At 40.8% G+C, this 9,227-nt stretch overlaps 1 protein-coding gene across 1 annotated transcript in view; it reads right to left on the bottom strand.

Annotated features, from left to right (window-relative positions):
* LOC103263014 (dedicator of cytokinesis protein 2-like) overlaps positions 1-9,227 on the bottom strand; it is a 298,126-nt gene that overhangs the window by 260,096 nt on the left and 28,803 nt on the right. The window lies entirely within an intron of this gene.

Genomic DNA, 9,227 nt, shown 5'->3' with positions numbered 1-9,227 from the left:
GCCTGTAGTTCTGGCTACTTGAAAGGCTGAGGTGGAAGGATCACCTGAGCCCAGCAGGTCAACGCTGGGGTGGCTGTGAGCATGCCACTGCACTCCAGCCGGGGCAATGGAATGAGACGCCAACTCAAAAATAAAATAAAATGTAATTTGAAAGTTGGGCATGGTGGCTTATGCCTATAATCCTAGCACTTTGGGTGGATGAGAAGGGAGGATCGCTTGAGCCCAGGATTTTGAGATCAGCCTGAACAGTATGATGAGACCTCATCTACACAAAAAATAAAAAAAAATTAGCCAGGCATGGTGTCATATACCTGTAGTCCCAGCTACTTGGGAGGCTGGGGGGGGAGGGTCACTTAAGTCCAGGAGGTCTAGGCTACACTGAGCTGGGATCACACCACTGCACTCCAGACTGGGTGACAGTAAAAACTTGTCTCTAAAAACAAGTGATTTGCGATAGTTAGTCATTACAAAACAGATAAGCTCAGGAATGGGAAAAAAACAGGATTATTTATTTATCTATTTACTTATTTATTTTTAGAGACAGAGTCTCATTTGCCTTATCTATCTATTTACTTATTTATTTTTAGAGACAAGGTCTCGCTCTGTCACCCAGGCTAGAGTGCAGAGCACAGTGGGCACCATCATAGCTCACTGTAATCTCAAGCTCCAGAGTTCAGGAGATCCTCCCACCTCAGCTTCCTAAGTAGCTAGCACTATGGGTGCATGCCACGGTGCTCAGCTAATTATTTTTTTAAATATTTTGTAGAGACAGGGTCTCACTATGTTGTCCAGACTGGGGAATTCAAAAGATCCTTCCATTGCAGGAATATCAAAAAAATGGTTCAATTCACAGAAATCCAAATTACACACAGGCCTCTAAAAAACGGGCCTCTGTGTAGCAATTGATGACTATAACAGAGTCTGCTGGCCTTTGAAATGATTCGTTTACAGCCCAGTAGTGGCATTTGTCAACTTTGTAAATAAAAAGCGTCTGTCGGGAACCTCATTAGCAGACCCTCATTACTGGGCTGACAGATTGCTGATGAAATGTGTTCTCAACAGACATACGTGTAAACCCCCAAACAACTTAAAATGCAAAGTCATCCCCTACAGTATAAGCCAGCTTGAGGGTCAGGTCCTAAAGGAAGGTATGAAGAAACAAGGACCCACTGTGCTCCTATTTTAAGGGATTTATAGTGAGAGGAAGGAAAGAAGGAGAAAAGGAAGGAGAGAGGAAAAACAGGAAGGGAAGAAGGTTGGAGAGAGACTCTCAGGTGTAGAATAAAAGCATCATTCTAAGCACTCTTTGTACACTAAGTCTTTTCATCTTCGTAACAACCATATGAGATAGGAACTGTTATTATCCCATCTTACATAAGAGTGGTCTATCTGAGGCACAGAGAAGTTAAGTGACTTGTCCAGGGTCACACAGCTAGTAAGTAAGTGGCAGTGTCAGGATTTGAGCATAAGCAGTCATCACACTATGCTTCCTGTTTTATGAGGAGTTTGGTGGTTACCTAGCATTTCCAACTTCTCAACATGTGATTCCCCAAAACTAAGACTCCACTAGTTACTTTCCAACTGAATACGTCTAATGATGGAAGTTCTTCTACTTCATGAAATATCGCATTCTATGTTCAGTTGCACAATTACCAATAGTGCTTGTAAGAGGCACAAGGAGTAAGTACTTTGCTGACGGCCACACAGCTAGTGAGTGATGCAGCTGAGATTTAAACTCAAGCAACTTGAACTAGAGCAACAAACATTAAATATCTTGTTAAACTTGGCAAGAGTGGAAGTGAAATCACAGACATGTTAATCCAAGTTTATGGGAATAATGCCATGAAGAAAATGGCAATGTGCACATAGATAAAATGTTTTTCTGGGGGGAGAGAAAGCATCACTGATGAAGAGAGGTTAGAATGGCCAGTAACGAGCAGAACTGACAAAAACATTGTAAAAATTCATCGAATTGTGTGTCAAAATCATCAGCTGACTGTGAGAAGCATAGCAGACCAGATAAATATCAATTGAGAAACAATCAGGAAAATCCTAGCTGAAAATCTTAGCAGGAGAAAGTTGTGTGCAAAAAATCATCCCAAAGGTGCTCTTACATCATGCTAATGCATCAGCTTACACAGCACTGTCTGTGAGGAAGTTTTTAGCCAGTAAACTAATAACTATATTGGAATGCCCTTCCTACTCATATGATCTAGCTCCCAAAGATAAAGGAAATATTGAAAGGAAGACATTTTGATGACATTCAAGGCATCAAGTATAATATGATGACAGCTCTGATGGCCATTCCAAAAAAAGAGTTCCAAAATTGCTTTGACAGGTGGACTAGGAACTGGCATCAGTGCATAGCTTCCCAAGGGGAGTATTTTGAAGGTGATCATAATGATATTCAGCAATGAGGTATGTAGCATTTTTTCTAGGATGAGTTTGTGAACTTAATTGTCAGACCTCACATATGTGCTTCCTAATTCCCAGAGTTGTAGCTTACTCTTGACTACAGGATTCTGTTGACTCATGCCCAATATGCTCACTCTGGTTTCCAGAGCCAAGTTCAATCAACACTGATTGTGTGTCTACAATGTATATTACCTTGGGTTAAGTGCTTTCAGAAATAAATCCCCAGGGGATTTATCCAAGATGGCTACCATGGGGCAGGAGACTGACACTGCTCTCACTAAACAAGGCAGAGAGTAAGGACCCAACTACTGATAAACAGAAACACCTTGAACATTTCTGGAAAGATGACACACCCTGCACCCAGCAAAGGTCTCTGAACACACAGAGACCAGAAAACAATTGTGGTCGCTGGAATCTGGGTGCCCCATCCTCCACTGTGTCCCAGGCTCACACAAGAACTGAAGCCCTGCCCTGCAGGTAGACAAAAGTGGGTGAGTCAGTCAAAGATGTTTTGGGATGGTTCACCCCCTCCCAGACAGACATGCTTCATCAGTCCCATGCAGGAGGAGTCCTCAGCAGGGCACAGGCCTTTGAGCAACCACAGCCCAGGCAAAATGGGAAAGACTTGTGCTGGGGCAGCCACTGTGAGTGTAGCTTTCTACCAGACTGGTAACTTATTGCAGGGAGAGGAGTGGTAGAGGGGGCCTGCCTGCAGAGTGAACCTGGCAGAGCCACCATGAGCACAATTTTCCACCAGACTGATGATTCACAGGCAGGGAGGGTCCACGTGCAGAGTGAACCTGGCAGAACCATTGTAAGTACAGCTTTCCACAAGGCTAGAGACTCATGGGCTGGGAGGGACTGCCTGCAGAGAGAGCCCAGCAGCCACACACTGCCAGTGGCTGGTGGCCATCTCCCCAACACAACCAAGAAGAATCCCCTCAAGCCCTGATCCTGGCAGGACAGTGCCTGCCATCTCCTAGCAGCGGAAAATCCACTCTATTTTAAGAACAGAGTGTGGACCTAAACAGGGAGGGAAGGGCATGACAGATACCTGAGGGCTCTCTCAGTGGGAAGGGATCTGGGCCGTAGGCCACAATTAGCAGATGGGAGACTCATCCCTACACCCCACTTTTTACTCACAGAGACTAACAGCAGGAGCTGAAAGTTGATCTGACAGGCTTAGCAGAGGGTCAGAAGTTCTGCAATGACAGAATCCTACCACAAGGTGTAGCAAGGAACAGATGTGAATGTCCCTCATTCTCTCACTGAGTGACATATATTGAACCACACACAGTAAGGACCCTAGAACAGAGGGTAATTGAATAGCTTCAGAGCTTCAAATCAAAAAAGAAAATAGAGAGAGTGAAGAGTAGCCTGTCACAAATAAGAAAATATCAACAACAAAAATAAGCAACTCTCAGAACCCTAAGGAGACAGTGCCTAAAAAAGTAGCTAGCAGAGCACAAACAAAGGAAGCCCCCCCAGAATTACCTGGTCCAGATGACAGCTAAATAAATTGGAGAATGGTTGGCAAAAGTGAACAGGAACCAAGAGAAACTAGAAATGAAACTCACTGAAGTTGTACAGGAAGTAAAAGTGGAGGTGACCAATTTCAAAAAAGCCCATTCTGAAATAATGGAAATGAAAAACCTCATCCTGGAAATCAAGAACACACTAACAAGCATAAGTAGTAGGGTCAACCAGGCAGAGGAAAGACTCTCAGAGCTTGAGACCAAAATATGGAATTAACCCAATCTGTCAAAAACATAGAACAAAAGCTTAAAAAAAAGCAAAGCCTCCAAGAGATGTGGGACTATGTCAAGAAGCCAAATCTATGCCTGATTGGTATCCCTGAAGCAAAAAGGAAAAAGGAAAACACCATGGAGCAAATATTCCAAGAAGTCACTCAAGAAATCTTCCCACATCTAGCCAGAGAGAAGACCATCCCCACGACATGTAGTAATCCACCTCCACAAAATAAGCATGAGAGAAAAAATCCTAAAGACAGCAAGACAGAAAGTTGATCTGACAGGCTTAGCTACCGCCTGGTGAAAATCCATCAGAATTGCTCCAGACTTATCTGCAAAAACAGCCAGAAGGGACTGGAGTCCAATTTCTAACATTCTTAAAGATAAGCAATTCCAGCCAAGAATTTCCTACCCTGTCAAGCTAAGCATCATTAGTGATGGAAAACTAAAATCATTCCCAAACATCCAGTCCCTGAAAGAATATGCTGCCTTGCTGGGCTCGGTGGCTCAGCCTGTAATCCCGCACCTTGGGAGGCTGAGGTGAGTGAATTGCCTGAGCCCACGGGTTCGAGACCCGCCTGGGCAACTTGGCAAGACCTCATCTCTACAATAAAAATCAAAAATCAGCTGGGCATGGTAGCGCGCGCCTATAGTTCCAGCTACTTGGAAGGCTGAGGCGGAAGGATCGCTGGAGTCCAGCAGGTCGAGGCTGAGGTGGCCAGGAGCGGCCACTGCACTCCAGTCTGGGTGACGGAGTGAGACTCCAACTAAAAAAAAAAAAGAATATGCTGCCTCCAGGCCAGCCCTGCAGGAGATGCTTAAGAAGGTGTTGAACACAGGAAAAAAGTTAAAAGAATGATCATATCCATCACAAAAATACAGGCAAGTATGGAGTTAACAGAGTATACAGAGCACTCACAAAAATGAAAATACACACATATATAAATACAAAAGTAAAAAGGAAACAAAACAACCCCCTAAGAGCTCCATGGCAGGGATAAATTCTCAAATTTCAATAATCAACCTGAACATGAATGGACTAAATGTGCCACTGAAAAGACAGAGTGGTAAACTGGATAAAGAAGCATAAGCCAGCACTCTGCTGCCTCCAGGAAACTCACCTAACTGCAAAGGACATCCACAGGTTCAAAGTGTGAGGCTGGAAAATGATCTTGGTGAGCAGAAAACAGAAGAGGGCAGAAGTAGCTGTTCTAATATCAAACAAAGAAGTCTTCAAGCCATCAAAAGTTAAAAATGACATGGAAAGATACTACCAATGGTAAAGGCTCAATCCACTAACAAGAAATATCCATCCTAAACATATATGCACCCAAGACAGGAATGCCAGGTTTTATAAAACAACTACTAAGAAAACTAAGAGATGACACTGACTTTCACACAATCATAGTTGGAGACCTAAATATCCCACTAACAGCTTTAGATAGAACATTGAGACAAAAGACAATAAAGAGATCCAGAACCTCAATTCAATGCTCAAATGGATTTAATAGACGTCTACAGAACACTTTACCCAACATCTACCGAGTAAACACTTTACTCATTAGCACATGGAACATACTCCAAGATTGATCACATTCTCAGACCTAAATCAAGTGTGAACAAATTTCAAAAGATCAAAATAATACTATGCATCTTCTCAGATCACAGTGCAATTAAAATAAATATCACTACCAAGATCCCACCAAAATATACAAAGACATGGACACTAAACAACATGCTGCTGAATGACTTCTGGGTCAACATGAAAATAAATCATAAATAAAAAGACTCCTGGAAACAAATGAAAACAAAGACATATCTTATCAGAATCTCTGGGATGCCTTGAAAACAGTGTTAAGAGGAAAATTCATAGCATTGCATGCACACATCAAGAAAACAGAAAGATTGCAAGTTGACAATGTAATGTCACACCTAAAGGAGCTGGAAAGACAAGACCACCTAAATCCTAACTTCAGCAGAAGAAGCCAGATCACCAAGAAAGAATCACAGTTGCAGGACACAGAAGACAAAAATATCATAGAAAGGATCAACAAGGCCAAAAGCTGGTTCTTTGAAAGGATAAATAAGGTTGACAGTCCTCTGGCAAGACTGATTTTAAAGAGAGAGAGAGAGAGACCAAATAAACAATTAGAAACTCAAAAGGCAAAACTATCGTAATACTGCAAGAAAGGGATTGGTAGTAGTGGGAAACTGCCGTGGGAGGGGGAGGCACACTTCATCAACAAGGGTACCTGCATAATGAACATCTGTATACCTAACCCTGAATTGTACCCCACATATTTAAAATTTAAAAATTACAAAAAAATTAACAAAACTAACAAAAACAAAAAATTTTCATACCATTTTTACTTTATATGTTCAAAAAAGATATGGTGGAATGGTATTTGGAGTCATATTGATCTGGGCTATACTTACTTGAGCACCATGACCTTGGACAAGTCAAGTAACCTTTCAGAATTTCAGTTTTCTCATTTATAAAATGAAGATAATAATACTATTTAGTAATACAAGTAATATTGCATGAAATTAGAGAGACTTTTTGTGGAAGTGCTTTTAAACCGTACAGAGGTCTGCTTATCAATATTGGTTCCAACTTATTTTACTCATACTCAATAAATTATTTTCTTGTTCACCAACAACAACAAAAAAGAAACTCAAAAGGCGAAGTCACAACTGACCCTGAAGAAATTCAAAAGATTATCAGAGATTACTATAAAAACCTGTATGCAAATAAACTAGAAAACCTAAAGGAAATGGAGGCCTTTCTGACATCACACAACCTTCCAAGATTGAAACAAATTGAAACTCTAAACACACCAGTAACAATCCAGGAAATCTCCTCAACAAAAAAAGCCCTGGTCCAGATGACTTCACAACTGAATTCTTTAAGTCATACAGAGAGAAGCTGACACCAATCTTACTGAAAGTACTCCACACAGTCCCAACTTATTTTATGAAGCTAACATCATACTCATACCCAAGGCAAAGACCCAACAAGGAAATGAAATTAAAGGCCCATCTCCTTGATGAACATAGACGCAAAAATTTTAAACAAAATTCTAAAAGATTGGATCCAACAAAACATTTTAAGGATCATCCACCATGACCAGGTGGGCTTCATTCCTGGAATGCAGGGCTGGTTCAACATTCACAAGACCATAAATGTAATTCAGATGTAAAACCAAGAAGCACATAATTATATCATTAGATGCAGAGAAAGCATTCAACACAATCCAGCATTCCTTCTTGATAAAAACCCTTGAGCACTTAGGCACAAAAGGAACATTCCCCAAAGCAGTAAGAACCATTTATGACAAACCCACAGCCAACATTTTTCTCCATGGGGAGAAGTTGGAAGCAGTCCTCCTAAGCACAAGAACAAGACAAGGATGTCCACTTTCACCCTTCCTGATCAACATAGTACTGGGAAAAACCCCTAGGGAATCTGTCAAAAGCCTCCTTGTACTGATAATGAACTTTGGTAAAGTCTCGGGGTACAAAATCAATATGCAAAAGACAGTTGCATTTCTATAAACAAGCAACAAGCAGGCAGAGAACCAAATAATAAGCACAATCCCATTCACAATAGCCACACACAAAAATGAAATACCTTGGCATCTACCTAACCAGAGAAGTGAAAGATCTTTACAATAAGAATTACAAAATGCTGCTCAAAGAAATCAAGGATGACACAAACAAATGGAAAAACGTTCCATGCTCATGGATTAGAAGAATCAATATTGTCAAGAAGTCCAACCTACCCAAAACAATCTACAGATTCAATGCAATACCCATAAAATTACCAACACTATTTTTCTCATATCTGGAAACACCAATACAGAAATTCATATGGAAACAAAAAAAGAGCACAAATAGATAAAACAATCCTTAGCAAAAGGAACAAAGCAGGAGGTATCACGCTTCCATACTCTAAACTTTACTACAAGGCTATAGTAACCCAAACAGCCTGGTATTGATACAAGAATAGGCACATAGACCAACTGACACAAGACAGAGATTCTGGAAGCAAAAACTCAGTATTTAGCATATTTAGCAAATAGTGCTGGAAAAACTGGCTGACCACATGCAGAAGAATGAAACTGGACCCCTACCTATCACCATATACAAAAATCAACTCAAAATGGATCAAAGACCTAAACATAAAATTTCAAACTATAATAATCCTGGAAGAAAACTTAGGAAACACGCTTATGCACATCAGAGTAGGCAACAAATTATTGACCAAGTCCCTAAAGTGAATGCCATAAAAGCTTAGACAAGCGGGACCTCATCAAACTGAAAAACTTTTGCACAGCAAAAGAAACCATCAAGCGACAACCCACAGAATGGGGGGAAAAATTTGCAAATGATGTATCTGACAAAGGCCTAACATTCAAGATCTACAAGGAACTCAAACAAAGTGAAAAGAAGAAACAAACAACCCCATTAAAAAGTGGGCAAAGGACATGAATATACACTTTTCAAAAGAAGACATGCAAGCAACTAACAGATACATAAAAAATGTTCAGCCTCACTAAGCACTGGAGAAATGCAAATCAAAACTGCAATGAGATGACCATCAATAATAAATCAAAAAACAACAGATGCTGGTGTAGTTGCAGAGAAAGGGGAACGCTTCGACACTGTTGGTGAAAGTGCAGGCTAGTTCAACCTCTATAGAGAGCAGTGTGGCTATTTCTAAAAGAACTAAAAATTGTCTTTCCACATGATCCAGCAATCCCTCTCCTGGGAATATACCCAGAGAAACATCAGTTGTTCTACAAAAAGGACACCTGCACACACATTTATTGCCACACAATTCACAATAGCAAAAACAAAGACCAACCCTAATGTTCATCAAAAGTAGACTGGATAAAGAAAATGTGGTACATATACACAATGGAATATTACATAGCCATAAAGAAGAACAAAATCATGAACTTTGAGGCAAATTGGATGGAGGTGGAGACCATCATACTTAGTGATCTATCACAGAAACAAAGAACTGAATACCACATGTTCTCACTCATAAGTGGGACC

The sequence above is a fragment of the Carlito syrichta genome, unplaced genomic scaffold (assembly GCF_000164805.1).
Source record: "Carlito syrichta isolate Samal-C Ts95f unplaced genomic scaffold, Tarsius_syrichta-2.0.1 Scaffold304701, whole genome shotgun sequence".
Lineage (NCBI taxonomy): Eukaryota > Metazoa > Chordata > Mammalia > Primates > Tarsiidae > Carlito > Carlito syrichta.
Note: the sequence above shows the minus strand (reverse complement) of the source record. Positions and strands in the feature narration are given on the sequence as shown.